The 19025-nt window shown below is 39.9% G+C and overlaps 1 protein-coding gene and 1 pseudogene across 4 annotated transcripts in view; both read left to right on the top strand.

The window, feature by feature from the left end:
- The window catches only part of PRKG1 (protein kinase cGMP-dependent 1), a 953315-nt gene that overhangs the window by 221174 nt on the left and 713116 nt on the right, over window positions 1–19025 (top strand). The window lies entirely within an intron of this gene.
- Window positions 1679–6405, top strand: LOC308567227 (vesicle transport through interaction with t-SNAREs homolog 1B pseudogene; annotated as a pseudogene). Its single transcript has 2 exons — window positions 1679–1942; window positions 5662–6405. The product of its transcript is annotated as a vesicle transport through interaction with t-SNAREs homolog 1B pseudogene (transcript).

Raw genomic sequence — 19025 nt, 5'->3', positions numbered from 1 at the left:
GCCAAAAAAGAAAGAAAAGAAAGGAAAAAAATTTGGTAGAACAGATAACTGTTTGGCCAGAAATGAAGAGACTGCTGAATAAGCTGGGACGCTGTCAGTACTGAAATTCAAATAGAACAATAGCTGTGGGTCGCAATGCAGAAGAAAAGGGGAAGTTGCCCTGTGTGTAAGTGACTGGCTGAGAGGCCCTCTCACAGAGGAAATGGGCACCCAGAGGAAACAGGACATGCTGTTGGGAGAAGAGACGGATCACCAAGTGCAAGAATCAGAGGCCTGTAGGAAATGTGCCGAAGGCTGAAAATGCCAGAGATAAGAAAAGCTTATCGCTACAGGGTGTCCCCCAAAAATGTATACACATTTTAACAGCTGACAGCTTCATTTTGAAAATGAAATGTATTTTAAGAAACACTGTCTTTATAATTATTCAAAGTGTGTGTATAATTTTTTTTGGGGGACACCCTATATATTCAGAACAAGAAGGTAGAAAATGAAAGGATGGTTCTACCATGAGACCCTTTTTAGGAAGGGGCCGCACTTTGTCTCCTCCCAGCACATTTCTCTGTAAAGGATATAAATATTAGATTGGATAGGGTGTAATACCAGTGAGAGGAAATGGAAGCCCAAGGATATGAGAAAATCTAAAGCCACCACAGTGGTGCTTTAAGTTCAATTCAGCAATCTGTTATTGGGAATCTTTAATACCCTGACATTTTGCTAGATGCCAGCAGTGTCAAGACGAATAAAATACAATCCCTGCCTTCAAGGGCTCACAGTCTAGGGGATAAAACAAGCACGAGAAAAGTTAATTACGTAACAGTATGATAAATGCAATAGTATATTGAATTCTGTGACTTTGTAGAGCTATGAAGAATGGGAGAGGAGCAAAGAGATTATAATTGGCCAAGGATGATGTAAATTTTGAAAAGAAATTTAATTCTCTGGTTTATAGATAAATTACATTGGTACTTTGATACCAGTCATGAGCAAAAATCTGGAATCAATGAGTAAAGGATGTTAAACATGATTGAAAATTGGAGGTGATTACTAAGAATCCTCCTGGATTTCCTGAGAAACATTAGACAAACTCACCTGGTTTCGTTTCCTTTTTAGAAAAAGCAAATTTGATCGGGAGGCTAGAAACAAAGTGTAGACATTCATACCGTAGACCTTATCTCATGTCCTGGTTTTGTACAAGTATTTGACCAGGTCTTCAGTGACATAGTTCCTACAAGTATTTGACCAGGTCTTCAGTGACATAGTTTCTACAAGTATTTGACCAGGTCTTTAGTGACATAGTTTCTACAAGTATTTGACCAGGTCTTCAGTGACATAGTTTCTACAAGTATTTGACCAGGTCTTCAGTGAACAAGAAATATGTACGTGATTGCTAACACACAGAGATGGACTTGGAAATGGCAGTTAATTGGTAGACATCAGTCAGAGGGAGGCTTCTAGTGGTGAGTTAGAGGGCCCTTTACCTTGGCGTGGCTGTTAAACGTTTCTTTCACGACTTGGGTGATGTATCAGTAGGGGCCCCGCAGGAAACAGACAGCAGGCTCAAGGGGGAAACCTGAAGGGAGTTTCGTCACAGGCCCATTTACTTGTGGGTGTGCATAAGGGAGCTGCTTAGGAGCAGTGCAGAGCCTCAGCCCTGGCCCTACAGGCCCTGGGACGGACCATGGAGATGGAAGCAAGCAGAAGGCCGCCGCCCTGCTCAGGCCTTGGGATGGCTGCTTCCCAGCTTTGCACTGCCGGCTGCGGGCCTGTCCCTGCTCCCGTGTCCCTGCAGGCACATACCCACCCTCCGTGCACTTCCTCCTTCCTGGACTCGTCTGTGGGGCCTGTGCGAGTTGTTTGCTTCCCTGCCTGTCAGCTCCTTCCCCGCCATGCCTGGGAAGTTCGGGCAGGGCGCCCTCCGGTGCATCTGGGAACAAGGAGGAATGTGGGTCTGACACAGATGCTCGAAGGGACTCGGGTGGACTTGGATGTGCTAATTAACTGGTAGATATCAATAGATACGCTGCTCGGGAAGATGGGAACAGAACAGTTGTACTCGGAGGAAACTGTTGTCTGGATTCTTATATTGCCCTCTCCCATTTTCCTGGTAAAGTTTTAAAGATTTTCTTTCCATTGTTTTGGTAAATAAATTATTCTTAGAATAAGGTATGACATAGTTGTTCCCAAACAAATATAATTTTTGTGGGTCTTTTTTTTTTTTTTTTAAGCCATAGCATCTCCTTTGGGCCAGTCTTCATATGCCTGTTCTCTTATTTGAGGGCATACTAACATGCAGTTGATAAAAATTTCTCAGAAAAGAGCAACATAAATACTCTCAAAATGTATCATAAGTACTTTTCATACAGATAATACCTATGGGACGAATCAAGACTTGTTAGTAATTTAATGAGACTTTTAATGCTTTATGTGTCAAACGGCAGTGAAGAAAAGCGACCATGATGATTTGATCTAGGGATAGCCTCTCTTCCTTTTTCATTGTTTATATCGTCAAGGTGAATCCAAGATAATGGTGTGTTGCAGGGAGACTAAAATTTTAATATCATTCCTGCATTCACTCTTCTGTCTAGGGGGATATGCGAAATAGATCGTATTTACTTATAGATTACTCAGAGAGGTTCTTTCTCTCAGTTCCTCTGTTCACCCCTCTTGCTGTAGGGTCTCTGTTTCAAAGAACCCAAAGGGCCTCTTTTAAGTTCTCTTTAACTCTAAGTCCTAAAGGACCCTTCAGGGGATGAAACATTGTGAGGCTGCCGGACTCTTTCATAAGTTTAAAACTTAAATATTTTCCAATTACTGAAAAAAAAAAAAGACTTCACATTTTATCATATTTGAAATGAAAACCTTCTTAAGATAAAAGATGATATTACCATCATTTCAAAACATACTGATATTTGGATGGTCATAATTTTTCTATTATGTAGCTCTTTTATAACCACTTATTGGAAAAAATGTCCAAGAGCACATGGAGGCTGCTTGAGGTTGCCTTATCATTCCTTTCCCACAACTGAGATCCTATCTTTTTAACTACAAACTTCACAGTGGAAGTGATTTCCTTTGTGAATTCTGGGACCACATTCTGTAGCCTTTGGACACACCAATTCAGATTGCTGCCTTCCTCCCCCAGCAAATCAGTCAAGCATAACACCGAGGAGATTAGCGTTTCACTGCCCCGACTTACAGTCAGCTTTCTCTCTGTCTTCTTAGCGTCCCTTTGCTTAGCAACAGAAATGCGGCAAGCACTATATTGCCAACCAATTTCTTTTTTGCTCTCATATTAAAAAGAACTTAAGGATATAAGACAGCCAATAAAACATTGCACATTTTACTTGGGCTTCCCGTTAGAATTTTATACTCTGAACACCGGGGCTTCCTCAGGCCACAGGATTTTCACAATATTTCTGGTAGAAATTGACTTAATCATATAATAACATCTGGGCCCCTGATACCCAGTGAATGTAGCAGCAAGTCGGCAACCAGGGCAGTGCCAAGGCATCTTTCAACTACAGATCTGCCCTCTTTTTTCCCCCAGGTACTAGTTTCAGAAATTTAAGTCATCTAGGTCAGGAATTAAGACCATCCTTGTAGTAGTAGTTAAAAGGACTTTAGAGACGCGTGCACCATCTTTGTTACTTTGGAGTGCTGAGGTTTTTAAAATTCAGCATGTCAACTCAACGGTGTTGGCTGATCCTCTCATTGAGCAAGGCATTGTGCTAGATGCCAGGGAGAGTAGCAAGATGAGTGAGACTCAGCCCCTGCCTTCAAGGAGTGGAGCATGAATCAGAATACACTGTTTCTAATATTTGACTACATTTGACCATATTTGACCTGAAAAATGGCAATTTCATATGATATAGCCCAATAATAAGGACTTTTGTCGTGCTTAAGGAACACCAAGGCCGAAGACCTTAAATATAACTGGTGGAATCTGGGAAGGTTTTAGGGAGCATCTGTGATTTCAGTAATGCCTCCTATCTAGGACAAATGCATCTGTGGCTCTGGATTTGAGACCAAGAACAGAACATCAGTATGAGAGAGGGAGGGCAGAAAGGTAGGGGAAAGTAAATTATACAGCAAGAAGACTAATGGAGCAGTAAATGATAGGACTCCCACATGGCCTGTGGGACTTGTGAATGAGAGTGGAGTTGCAGACAAGAAGATGAAAGGACCATGTTTATTCCTACCTGTCAACTTTGCTTTAGAGCACAATTAGTTTTCAGGGCATTGGTGAAATGATTCAGATGTACTGACAGTTTTTATTACTATGTTTATTGGACTAATTTCCCCTCCTTTACCCTTTATGTGCTACATTAAAATGCAAGAAGAGAAAGGAATTAATTGTGCATCTGGAACTTAGATATCTATTTTAATTCAGAAGTAAAGAGGAGATTAAGGAATTACATGGGCAATACACATTTTTTGATCTTCAGACAAATGTGAGAAGAAGGAAATATTCAAGGGGAAAACTGGAGTAAACACTATTTTCAATGAGATATTAATTTTAAATAAATATCCATTGAACTTTTTATACCTTGACCATTGAGTATACATAGCAAAACTTGTTTGCATTTCTAATGGGACCTAATCACTCCAGGCCATGTTTACCTTGTTTACTTCCAAATCCTCAGCACAGTGCAGCCCCATCACAGGCACCTGTTAAATTTGTTGAATGAATGGATACATGAATGAATGGTCAGATGGAGTCCCAACTATATACTGTAACGTACATACCGTGTCTCCCGTTTCCGACTTCTATTTTTGCTCTTTTGACCTATTCTCTCCTATGTCTCTGTCTTCCTTTTCCCAAACAAAATTTTTTTAAAAACAAAGCTGAATATTTTTTTCTACTTTTGGCCAAATCTTTTACTAATTTTCACCTTCCACCTATGCTTGACACTTTCTTTAGCTTGGGCTTATTCTCAACTTTCTCAAGCCATCTTCAGTTTGGGGCCACTGCTTACATTCCTATCAACCGAATTATCATTTTATTAGCAACAACAAGAATCATAAGAGTAACAATAAAGTGATGGGGAAAACAGTCAACAACAATGATAACAGAAGGGTTTGAACGAACCCTCAAGTAGAAAGTTAGGAGGCGCAAGTCAGTAATAATTATTAATTCCCTTTTCCTGTTCAGTGTAGACTAAGTCAGGGTTAAATAGACATTCATACATCTGGACCTTCCAGGGACAAGACCTATATTAATTTATATGTTTCTTCTATGTCTTATTTCAAGTCCAAATCAAAATGTTGGTAATAATTGTTTTTGGAGAGTGTAGTTTGTATATTATTGTTAATGTTTTATTGGAAAATTGGTCTTTTAAACCTATGATTTAAAATGGCCTGTGCGTTCTTAACTATAACACTATTCTATTCAACTTTACATTTCTCTTGACAATGTCTGTAGCTGTAGAAAAGAGATCCACCTTAGACTCAGATTCATGCAATCCACAGGTATTTTAGAGCTGAAAGTAACCAATAGAGTCCATTTAATTAATTCTCTCCATTTTTGCCAATGGGGATACTTTGGCCACATAATGGAAATGGACTGTATAGGAAACTTCATTGAAATGTATATACGTATGTATGTATGTACATATTTAAAGAAATGCCTTCAGCAATAAAAGGCGCCACCTACTGGTCCAGGGGACTGGTGGCTGTCGCCGCTGTGATGCTTTCCCAGAGGGACAGCTGACCTCCGTGAATCTCGGTGGCTCCAGCACCGTGGTCACCTCCCCCACATCCTGTGAGCATTTCTGGAAACTGCAGGAGATCTTCCGCGGCCTTCATGAAGACCTACAATGGGTGCTGGAGCAGCTCCTGGGACTGAGGGACATAAGAGAACTTGACCAGAGAGTTTGATGAAAAGTAGTAGGAAGCAAATAAAACGCTGGCAGAGATGGAAGAGGAACCACGTTACGCACCCCCACCTTTCTGTAACCTGACAGCCACACCTGGGGCGCGGAGACATGAAATAGGGCACCTACGCTGCCGAGAAGGAGCATGTGGATCGGCTACAGCCTCAAAGGGCGTTGCTTTTCAAGGCACTGACAGCCTGATCTGGGCCACCCAGAGTATTGAGTGTCCTTGTGGGATTGCCTCAGAGACTCACCAGGTTGGCTCAGAAATCAGAGAAGAGCTGGGGGAGCAACCTGACCAGTTGGGAAGTACCAAGAATAGATTGGTAAATACAAGTGAAAACTTGAGCAAAAATAGAGTCTCTGGTCAATGTCTAGAAAAGGGACAACCAATGAGCTGCTACTTTCCATTGTCATCTTAGTAAAGCTAGCCACCCTGCGAGGCCTGGTTTATCACAAGTTCTTTCGCAGGCATCGAACTTCCTGCAGGGCAGGGTATGTGGACCAGAGCTCTGACCCTGTGAAGGAATGATGTTGGCTGTGGAATGAAGGCATTGATGCTGTGACAGCCAGTGGTTGGAGCATGCAGTGTGGAGCCAGACTGCGGCAGTAGGAAGTCAACATGAAATACCTTTTAAATGTGAAGGGAGAGCATTTAGTACTTCGGTATATCGCAAGACCAATGCGATATACCAAAGTAATAAATGCTGCTTATGACTTCTTTCATTTTTTTAAAAAATACCATCTAAAATTCTAAAGTTTATTTACTATTGCAACTACAATATAACAAATTCTACATCATGCAGATGGCTACATAGAATTTACAGAGAAAGAACCATTGATGACAATTAAGTTGTTTCAAAGTAAATTTGTTTTACTTATGTAAAGCAACCCTCATGTTCTGAAAATGATGTAACTGTTAATTGTTCTTAGGAATTAGTAATTGAATAATTAATAGGTAGGTCAGATTAAGGGGAAAAAAATACACTCAGAGGTAAAATTTCTTCTGGTCAAGAGGGATTAAAAACAATACAAGACCTAATGCAAGTGGATTATTTACTAACAACAGTAAGCATGACAGTAGCTTTTTTTTTTTTTTTTTTTTAAGTAGGATAGGCAGACAGTTATTGCTATATTTAAAAGAATAACCATGCTAAACTCACCTTTTAAAGTCATTCTCCAAAATAAGTAGGGACAAATAAAATTTAGTAAGTCAAGGTGAAATAAAGGCTTTGGAAGAATAGCTTATAATAGAAGGCCAGTAAAGAAACATTTTCATGGGCCCAAATCAATGAATATCAGACAGTCCATATGTTACAGTGTTACCAACCTTAGCACATCCACCCGACTATTAATTTGAAAAGTATTTGACATACAGGATATGTCAGAAAATGTAAAGATAATGGCCATTATAAAAAATGTGTATAAAATTTAAATCTGGAGACTGTCATATTTTATTTGCTGTTTATAAGTGGCGATACACAGCTTCTACTGTCTTGGGTTATTAAAGGTAAATTAGAATTTAATTACTGCTTTCTATTCAGACATATTTCTAGGTGGTGTTTCGGATTCTAGACTCAATTTTCTCAATTTTTATTTGCAAAATAATTTAATTTTCATTAGTGAAGAAGGCAGAACAAAGGAGAAGACATGAGTGTTTATTATGATAGTTCCAAGTAGCGGCATGTTACAAATTGCTCTCTGTAACAAAGGATAGTCCTCATCCATTCGGCAGTAACGTTCATTCATTGAGCATCTCCTATGTTTGGTGCCCTGTTCTAGTGCTTCCATAGCCCAGTATGCATGATGGGTTCCCCAGGGCTCTCAATAACCCTACCATCCTGAAGCATACACTCTAGCCGCCAGGAATATTTATTGTCTTTGTATTCTAAGTGAACATTTTATCATCACAGACTTTAAAATATCACGCTGTGCTTAGGTAGATTTAAAAGAATAAAGAATCCTAAGAATCCTGAAACATTAATCAGAAAGAACATATGCACCCCGATGTTCATAGCACAGTTTACAATAGCCAAGATCTGGAAACAGCCCAAGTGCCTGTCAGTAGATGAGTGGATAAAAAAAGCTATGGGACATTTACACCATGGAATACTACGCAGCTGTAAAGAAGAAAAATCTCTTACCCTTTGGGACAGTATGGCTGGACCTAGAGAAAATTATGCTAAATGAAATAAGCCAGGCAGCGAAAGACAAACATCACATGATCTTGCTCATACATGGAATCTAAAGAACTTAATAAATTGATGAACAGAATAGATTCAATGACATGGAAGCATAGATGAGACTGATAAATGTCAGAGGGAGGGAGGAGGGCAGGTGGGTGGAGGGGGAGAGAGTAACTAAAGAATTTATATGCAAATTTGCACAACCCAAGGACATGGACAATGGTGGGGAGAGGGACTGGGGAGGGGGATGGGATGGGGTGGAACGGGTCATTGGGGAGAAAAAGGGACATCTGTAATATTCTAAACAAAAATAAAATTTAAAATAAGTAAATCAATCAATAAATAAAAGAGTAAGGAATACTTTATGTTGGGTGTGCTTTGTAGCTTAGAACATACTCACATTGGTCCAATTCTTCAACACCTGGGTATTTTGTTTACCAGAGAAGAAAACAGACCCTGAAAGGTGGACTGGCATCCCTGAATCTCACAGACAGTAAATGGCAGAGATGAGGCCTGTCCCCTCTCATTCCAGGGCTGTGTTGACTTCACTCCCCTACTGTGCCCTTCACAGCATTTTGGTGAAAGGCCACTTGAAGCCATGAGAATGGGCAGATAACTAAACCTGTCTTGATTGTAGTAAGAGGGGAAAAAGTGAATATTTAGTAGCAAAAAATGACCACAGGTTGAGCAATACTAGAAAACCCTGTAGGACAGTCTAGTATTTAGCAGTGATTTCAAGCAATGGAGATCATTTCATGGCATTTGGAAGCACTAAGAGTGAATGAGTACCCTAGACTCGAATTGGATCATTGATCTGGAAATAAGTTTAAACAATGGAAAAGTGTGAAGGGTGCTTCGGGTGATGGAGTAACCTGCCATGGAGAGGCGGAGGCCTTTCGTGGAAACTGGTGAATCGCCTAAAGCAGCCTCAGACTCTGATGGATGACTTGTCAGCTGTTTTCTCTCTGAAGGCTTAGTGTCTCCCTGCTTACTGCAGGAAGCAAGGAGGCTAGTGGGATTCTCTTTTACAAGGCAACTAGTCCTCTCCTCTCTGGGAGCTTGTGCATTTTTCAGCTTACAAAAACACTGCTTTTTCCTTTCTGACATGTGAGTGTGCATAACTCCATCTATGACAAAAAGGAATTGTGAGGATGAATGGTGAAGGGATGGGAGACTTGCCTCCTTGGACAGGCCAGTCAGTCTCCATTACAAACTTCATTGCAGTAATAGTTGTAAGAAGGGAGGGAGGAAGGGGAACAGTTATATTGGACATACGGTGTGTGCTAAGCTCTCTATGTGCCCTACACCTTCCAGTCCTCACAATAATACCCTTTGTAGGGGAGGGATTGCTGTCCTGACTCTTTCGTGGAAGAGAAAGCTGAGAGAATGTGTAACTGGAACTCTTAACCACAGCACCACACTCTCTTTTTATGTCATTGCACATTTCCTCGCATCCATCTCTATAGACAGATTTTACTTTTCCTAAATACTCTTTGTAACCATATATCTCTTTTTAATCTCATTATAATTGTAACCGTTTTATTGATTTACAGATTTAATTGTAAGTGATATATGAAAACCTGCACATATTTAATGTGCATAATGTTATGACTTTGGGCATACACCCTTTACATCAACACTAGAATCAAGATAACAGACGTATCTGTCACTATCAAAACTTCCTGTGTCCCTTTGTTTTTGCGTGTGTGATAAGAACATGAGGTCTAATCTCTTGCCGCATTTTTAGGTGCATAGTAGATTATCGTTAACTATGACGCTGTGTAGTACAGCGGATCTCTAGAACTGATTTATGTTGCATAAGTAAAGCTTTATACCAATTAAACAACTCCCCGAGAGTTCTTAAATAAAGGACATTTTTGGACTGCTTCATGGACACACATGAACCCATTTGTTCCGCCTTTATATTTCCCACAGTGTCAAATACATGGTAGACAACACAGGAGTATCTGTTGTATAGACTGGTCACAGCGGTCTGGAGGTGGGGGCGACACTGCCTCGCTTGCTTTTCCTGCTTCGGTGTGGAGCGCTGTTAGCTCCCCGCGGCTGGCCAGGCACCTGTTTCCAGACTGTCAGGGACATCTGCTAGTCTCCGCTTTGCCCTGGCTTACTCAAGCCTTGGCAGGAAGTTTCGGATTGCTTTGCCTCTATTAGGTGTCGATCCTCTTAAAAGCATTTTATCAGTTACTAACTTTTGTGGGTGTGGGTAGACCTGTGAGAGGGAACGCCGCTTGGAAGGATGCGTGTAATTCATTTCCATTGGGGGGGACCAGCTAGTTGCACCTGCCAAACACCCGGTCAAAGTGAGCAGCATTCCTTTCCAGGCCACTAAAGACCCTCATGTTGGGGTGATGAATTTATAATTAAGCAGGGCCCCACTTATACAAATAAATCTTTAGAAAGAATGAAAATATTACCGTTTTCTAATATATGAGGGTGGGCAGACGTAGGTTTACAGTTGCCTTGTGCCATTTTTGAGTTAATACAGGTATTATGCTAATCATAACCTGCATGTCTTTTCCCATATGAACAAACTCACTTCTTGGGGACTGAGAACATAGTACCTTATTAGTATACTTCTGGAAATGTGCACATAGAATTCTGTTAAGAATTTATCTTAAGTACTTGAAACAAAAGACATAAATCTACTCAGAAAGTGTTTGGAGGTTCTTTGGTCCCACAATGCAAATGCTTCTCCCAGACCTTACGCTAAGCAGTTATCAGATATGGAAAATTCTCTCTGGTCCTTCTAAGTATTGGTTATAAATATGAGAAAAAAGAAAAAAACAAATATGAGTTACCGATGTAATCCAGTTGCCTGCTACTACTAATGTATGAAGACTCAGACAATAACATGTAACTGGAATATTACATAAATGTGTCGGTAGCTTAATTTAACTTGTGTATGTGTGTGCATACCCATGTGTTTTTTACTTGTCTAAGGAAAACCCCAGCTGTGTCACATCAGACATCAGGCCATATGTTGGCACATTGAGCCCCACTTAGAAATAAAGGCAGACGAGCAAGGAAAGCTAGAACCTGAGTGCTCTGTTTACAGTATTCATCATCATATAAACTAGACAGTGCAAGTCTCTAGATGATAATACTTTTGGTGTGCTGGGTAAATGTGATTGATTTTAGCAATGATTTTATTCTAAATACACCTACTCTAACACCAACACATAGATAAATGCCTGTCAAATGCACAATGCTGTTTTTTAAGCACACATAAAAATTATGCTTCCATAAAATGGGGAGTAAAATATCATGCTACTAAAAACATATACATTTTGTAAAGTATGTTAAATTCTTTAGAAAACAAATTATATCTATTTGAACACAAGCACTTCTACCTTTTACGATAATGACAAAGCAAAAGAAAAAATAATAACCTTTAATAAGTTCCATGAAGTTCCTTCGTTTCTGTGAAGTAATGACAGGTTAGATTACTGTCCTTTCAACTCCTTCCTCAGCAGTTTGCCCTACTGACCTAAACATTTCTTGGCAGTGTGTGTAATAGGAGAAACACGGAATTTTGAACCCATCAGATGGGAGTTCAAATCTGGTCTTAGCACTAATAAGCTACTTTATAGTGAACATTTCCGATTGCAGGTTCGTTATCCTTTAAATGAAAACAAAACCACTGTAATGCTATCTTGAAGGCTAAAAAAATAAAGAAAGCATACTGAAGCCCTGGCGTAATGTCCAGAATAAAGTAGAAGCTTGAAACTGGCATCATTTCTGGTTGGAGTGGAAGTGGCAGAAAGCAGAGGAAGAGAATGGTTTTGATGAAGTGAAAGGACCTCTGGCAGGAGGTGAGCCATGTGTGAGTGTTAAACCAACCCACCCGAGAGGCCCGCTCTTGGTTAAAGTCCCTGGTAAGTGTTTCGGTTGTCCCTCCACACCATTTTGGTGGATTTCATTGGCAAAATACAGCTGTTTGTTTTCTTGCTCATTAAAGAATTACAGGCCTCAATGTTAGCATGGAAAAGCATAGAAACTACTATAGAAATGATTAAAGTGTTCCCCTCATTTAAGTCTGTGCAAGGAACAGCACTGTATTGCTGATGAAAAAAAGTCATTTCAGAAGTTAAAGCACCTTCTCAGATCACCGTTTTCTGGAAAGGAAGCGCTTTTTCACTCAGTTTCTCAATGGTTAGAAAACTATGATGGTGAGCAGCTTTATTCCTCGTAAATCTTGTACACTAATGAAATTCGCGTGGAGCCGCTTTGTGAGGTTGGTTTTATTCGATTATCAAACGTGCCTTCCCTGAGCTTAATTTGTGATGGGAAAAAGAACTCATCTTTTTATTTTCTGAGTAGACCTCTCTTTTTATACCACAAGGAGTCAAGTCTGATTTTGAGATCAAAGGGCTTTGTTTAACCGCTGAGCCGGATGTTACATATTTCATTCATCGCCAAGCCAATTACGTGAACATTCTACTTTCTGAACCCCGCCAGGGAGCCGCAGAGGGGGCAAGGCTGGCCGGAGAAGGGGGGCCTTTCGTCTGCTGTATTGTGCTCCGCGTCAGCCTCGAAGCGCCCCGAGCCTTTGCTCCCCTCATTGTCGTCGGAGGTGTGGAGGGGGCGCCGAGCACAGACACCCTCTTCGAGGTGAAAAGACTTTAGAGCTTTGCATCCTTTTAATCTTTGTAAATGCAAGATGTATTTTGTCAGGGGACTTAAGATGTCATGTTGTTATACATCAGAAGATTAGAAGGAGCCTGTGACTGCAACGGCCGCACATTGTCTCTGTGCGCGAATCAGAAGGGCAGTGCCAACTGTGATCATCGTGGATCAGTCCGACAGTTCATCCTCAGGAACTTTTAATGGTTCAGCTTGATGCAGTTTCAGTGAAAGCAATGGAAGACCAAAACTGTGTATTTGTATGTACCACTCTCAAGATTTTACTGTTTGGGTTTCAGTAAATCAAAGAAATTCTATGGCTGAAGCAGTGATTAATTTTTTTCAGGCATTTCTTTTGATTTACAATAAGGTCCTTTTCTATTTCACAAGTATTCTAATAATTTTTCTAGGAAAATTGAGCTGTCTTTGTCTCTAGTACTCTTATGAGATATTGTAATTTTTATGTCTCAGTCATCTGGTATCCAATGTACATATTTTTATAAGGTATTATGCAAAAAGTTAGATGTTTGTATTAAGTACTAGCGATCAGGGGAATTATTGGACTAAGTACTCTTAGTTTGATCCAAGTGGGCCATCATTTTGGCCATTCTATTTAACCTTTCAATCAGGTAATACAGTGAGAGGAAAGAAGCCAGCCTCAGGAATTGATTTTATAATCATAGATTAGTAAAACGATAGCGGTATCATACATGGCAGTAAAATGTTATGTAATGCAAAATTAATTCAGTGCTTCTCCTTAGGGAATTTGGATTTGTAGTTAATTGAACTAAAGTACCTGGCTGCCCTGGGATAAGTTAATTTGTATTCATAATAACTTTAGATACTTTATAAGAATGGAAAACAACTTAGTCATTATTTATTTCTTTAGACTGAAAATATCATTAAAGAAGTGACTTGTATAAAAAGCAGGGGTCCTGATTGCAGACAAATTTATATTACCCGAAGGACAGGAAGCAGTCAAAATATAGACTGATGGCATGTTCTCGGGCTCAGATTAATAATATGACAGACATTTGGAATCTGCTCCTTTTGATGGACTGAGGGAAATGTAATTCAGGATAGAATTCCCCAAGTAATAACATGGATGTGGTTAGCTGAAGTTAGACTCATTTCTGTTTTCAAGACCATAGATACAAGTGACAATTTTAAAGAAAGAATATAAGAATGGATTTTTTTTCAATAAGGTAATGATCTTGCACCATGTCTCAGTGGTTTACATTCAATTAAATCACGATTAAGTGCCAAGCATAAGCAATGATAATAATGTATATAAACAGGCAAAATCTTAAAATAGAGATAATTAATGGGACTTAATTTAATTTTAATTTTTACATGTATTTTGACTGGAGAAGAGTTAGAAATTACCCAATTCATTCCCTTCACTTGGAAAGTAAATATAGTAATTTCTAAGTTTAAGCAATTGATGTCAGGGCTCATATCTTTAGACTGAAAGAGAAAATGTAAGCATTAGAAACACAAAATTGTAGAACTGCAAGTACTCATGTACGCCCATATCTCTCAGGTACCCATTAAGATGATTTTTTGGCTGCAGTTAACAGAAAACGCTGCCTCACACTGGCTCAAGTTGTCCCATTTACTAAATACCAGTAAGGACAGTGCCTACTTTTTGCTCTGTGTTCTTGATATATAATCTGACACTCAACAAAAGAATGAATGAATAACTCATGAGATTTTTCAGTCCCGTGATCATGAAACACGTTTAAACACTATTGTGTGAGCCAGTATGAGTAGACTGCACCCTTAGATAACATGTAGACCCGGTCCCATGCCCTGAGAAGGTGGGGGTAGGTAGGGTATATAAAAGATGTAAAAATAACAATATGGGATAATCACGTCAGATGCCAGATGAATACCACAGATCATGATGCCGTCAAACTTCAGGAACGTACAGTGAAGAGAGCTGTGGCGTTTGGGGACAGCTCAAAGAGGAGGGAGAATTTGGGCTGGGAATTGAAAGCAAAAGTGGACTATAGACGAGTGGAAAGGAGGGAATCCTTCGCTCTCCTTTTAGCGATGTCAGTGGTGTTTGGTTTGGTGCCACATTTTATAATTTTTAGCGCTATTGTTCCTTGCTGCCCCCCACTCCCACTAGTGCTTATATGTTTGGCTTGTTTTTTGAGATATATTTATTTTATGCAAGCTGGTCAACCTACAGTATAGTGTGTGTCTGTATGTAAGTATATTTCTGTAATACACCCACATGTATACATATATACAAATATACTTTCATACATACATTTACATATGTACAACCATCAGCAAGTACTTACCTAAAGCGTTAATGAGAATGAGGTTGAGCGCGTACCATTTCTTGTCAAGAACGGCCTTTTAGCAGATGTGTCTCAAAGATGTGTGTTTTTTCTTGAAGCACACACTGATACAATAGCTGTGATTATTGTCATTTACGGTGTCCTTTCCATGTGCTAAGGACTATGGTAAGTTATTTACATATATTATCTTATTTCATTTCATCTCAACAGTGATCCTATGGGGATGATATTATCCCTCTTTTATATATGTGGGAGCTGAGGAGCTGAGATGTAAATTAAAACGTGGCAGAGCCAAGACCCCCGTGGAGACATGTCTGTCTCCAGTGGCCGTGCTCTTACCTACTGCACCTGTCAACTCCAGTGCTCTGCAGCTTCACTGAAAACAGTGGTGTACTTTCTTACACTTACAACCCTGTCTGGGCTGCCCTGGCCGGGTGGGTCCGTTCGTTAGAGCATCGTCCAGTACACCGAAAGGTGGTGGGTTCAATTCCCGGTCAGGGCGAATATTCAGGTTGTGGGTTCGATCCCAGGTTGGGGTGTGTACAGGAGGCAACCAATCGAAGTTTCTCTCTCTCTCTCTCTCAAAAAAACAAAAAACATTCAAGCCAAATTAAAAAAACCCACTAAGGAAAGGAACTCAATGGAATAAAAAGCATTTATTGCATTGCTATTCTGATTTGGTTTCCTATGCTTGGAGATTAGAACATGAAATTGATAAGCATTCACATGAAGGGCTCTGCTGAAACAAATAATGCTTTTTTTCTCCTTTTTGACGATTTGTCAGGATGTGTAATTTACTCCCCTGGGTGCGTTTTTTTTTATTCTGTACCACGATTTTTAAAATTTTCTTTTTGTTCCTTTGGGTTATACTGATAGTTTCTGACAGTTTCTCTAGGGAATATATGCTCTTCTGGATATATATGTGTGTTTGGTATGTTTCCAGAATAGCGCCAGTGACTAGGAAGCGCAGTGATGTGGAAAGCATGCCCTGCATAAGTGCATGTGCTGAAATGCAGATTGCTCCAATTTCTGCTAAAATGTCCATCTCTGCGGGGAGTGTTACTCTTCAGGGTTGTACCATCAGAAATCAATTTTGCTCATGGAGATTATTGAAGATGAAGCGCAAATGCCAAGTTCCAAATCAGTGTGACATGATTATATTTTTCTGTACATGGATTCACAATTACTGGTCTCCAAGAAATTATATACATTTAAAAAATGGTTTAGGTGAGACTTAGCCATCAGAAAGCTAATTTGATTTCTTTTCTAAGAGAGACTATTTAGAAAGTAAATTTCAGCAACTACTGTAGTATTTAAGACAAGGACACTTTGTGTCTGTTTCTTATTTGATAAGAACTGTGCTGTTCTTTCTTTAAAACTCTGCAGTTTACAAAATACGTCACAACTTAAACTCGCATTTATAAGCGAGATGTGGCAAATGTGCCTCAGCAAGTTTTCAAGGGGCTGGAATATTTCCCAACCTGTTTTGAAGAGAAGAGATAAAGGACTTTTTTGGACTCCCAATGGAAGATATTATTAAATATAAATGCAGAGTATTTTGAAACTGCTGAGCAGACCATTGTTTTTATACACTGCCTCTGTATCCGAAGCTTTAGTGTTATTGTTTGCAATGGATCATTTCACAAAGAAAGATTAAGTTTTGGTAAATTAAATTTGGCTTGCAACTGCACTGAATTCTGAGATATTCCTGGAACCTGAAATAAAATATCTGCATTTCTCCAGATTAATTCTATTTGGGGTATTGCGAAATAACTGCAAGAAAACAAAATACACATACCTATGCTTTCAACATATTCTCTTTTCCAAACATGAACCCAATGGTTGAAATTTAAGATCATCAATAGACTTTCAACAGTTAGTTATAAACAATATAACCATAGAAACAAAGCCAGGATTTACATAATGAAGGAAAATCCCTGGGCACATGTCTATCGTCAGCCTTGTCTAGGCTTATCCCACTCATACTGGGCAAAGACTAAGTTTTATTTCTGGTCCAATGCAAAGACTCTTTCAGGAATATGTTCCTTGATATATAGAGTACAGTGGCTCCCAAAGTTTCTCTTACCTCTCACCATCCTCTAGAGGCTGCATACTTAAATGCCTACGGGCTGGGAGGGGATGTATGTGAGTGGGGAGGGTGGGGGCTATTGTATAACTAACCCCGTGGTTAAAGGCCCACATTTGGGGTCTAGTCTTGTTACTGATCCAGTGCTGGTGTCAGAGGTTCTTTCTTCTTCCCCAAGCAAAGTCTGTTTCTTATATTCTGGTTATAGTCATTTGTTTACTACCTAGTTTACTGTCCATAGAAGTCTGCCCGGAAACCAAATCTTTACAGCATCAGGAATTATAGTGTTCAACCTGTTTAGGGTTTAATGTTCAACCTTGTTCTCCTGGCCTATAGTTTGGGGTCCTCTATTATTTAACAGACTTCACTGATACCAAGCTGCTTGTATTTCTTAATCTTCATCGTCTCCTTCTAAAATTTTAATTGCTTTTTAGGACCTTCCTATTTCATCATCATATCCCTGATACTAGGAACCGGCCTGACCAGGTTTTGTTTTTGTTTTTTCCCCCTGAATTCTGGGTTGCACATGCCTAGCTGGATTTTCTCTTTTTAATTATAACTGTTTCTACCTCAGGGGTAGATCTGCTTCTTGGCTGCTCCAGTCAACCAGCACTTCCTCTAATAACCCTTCATGTCTGGCTCTAGCATCAGGTAAAAACCCTTGAGAGAGTGGGGCTTTTGGAACTGCTTTTATCATGGGGGGGCAAAGAAAGATAGAATGCTGTCTGTCTGTACTCATGCAATTCAGGTGGATTTATTCAAAGCTACTATTTATTGCCTTATATTAAAAAATTGGTGGTTATTTCATTAGGATAGCCAGGTGATACGAGAATTGAGTTTTTCAATTTCCTGCTGACTTGTGAAGGAATAAATGTGGGTGCTAATGGAGTGAGTAAGGTGCAAGCCTGTTGAAACCCTCTTGTAGAGTTAAAAGTAAGGCGCAGGGTTTGCTGGGATGATTCAGGTATTACCTGTTAAAACTCCCTTTTAGATTGTCTCATCTCCTTGGGATTATTCTCAAAGACTGTGGAAACCCCTAATGTATTGTTTTTTGGATCAGTGAGCTTGAACAACAGCCCCGAAGAGCTGAACACTGATATGGAAATGTCCTTTATAAAACAGTTTCGAAATATTAAATTCCAGAAAGCTCAAATTTATTTTCATATAACCTCCGTCGCACTTGTCATGTTGACCCGTTTTGTTTTTGGAGAAAGGTGGGTATTATCAGTAACTTAAGGCGGCCTTCCCCTGTCCCTCTCTACCCGTGGTCTGCGGAGACTGGGAAAGGTGAGCTACCAGGTGCCACCAGCTTTGAGCCCAGGGTCTCGGGAGCGTAAGTAAAGCCTCCAGTAAAGGCGTCGGAGCTGAGAGCCAGCACGCTGACCGGCAGGCTTCCAGAATTTACTACAGTGAGGCAGAAGACACGTTTCTCAAACTGTGGACTACAGATGGAGCCTCCTCTGCTTCATTGATTATATACCTTGTCCTGTGTAAGCCTATTTCACGGAAGCTCCGAGTTCCAGGGCATTTCAACCTCAAAGAGGAGATATAAATAAACATATAACTATAATAGGTGTATGCAAGGTAATAAAATGTGATATATAGCTATGGAAACTGTACTGATATCACATACGGTACTTGGTGGTGAATGGAACATGTTAGTTGCTTTGGTTGCAGGTCCTTTATTTTCAAGCTTATCTAGAGGAGAGGGGAGGGAGGGTGGTTAAGGGACTGGGGGAAAAAAGGTTCGAGCCATAGTTACCAAATAGTCACAGGGATGCAAAGCACAGCGTAGGAAATATAGTCAATAATAATGTAATAACTGTGTATGGTGACAGGTGGGCACTGGAATTATCAGGGCAACAGTTTGTAACTTATATGACTATCTAACCACTATGCTGTATACCTGAAACTAATACAAAAT

Source organism: Miniopterus schreibersii, assembly GCF_964146895.1.
Source record: "Miniopterus schreibersii genome assembly, chromosome: 14".
Taxonomy (NCBI): domain Eukaryota; kingdom Metazoa; phylum Chordata; class Mammalia; order Chiroptera; family Miniopteridae; genus Miniopterus; species Miniopterus schreibersii.
This window is presented reverse-complemented; position numbering and strand designations above follow the sequence as displayed.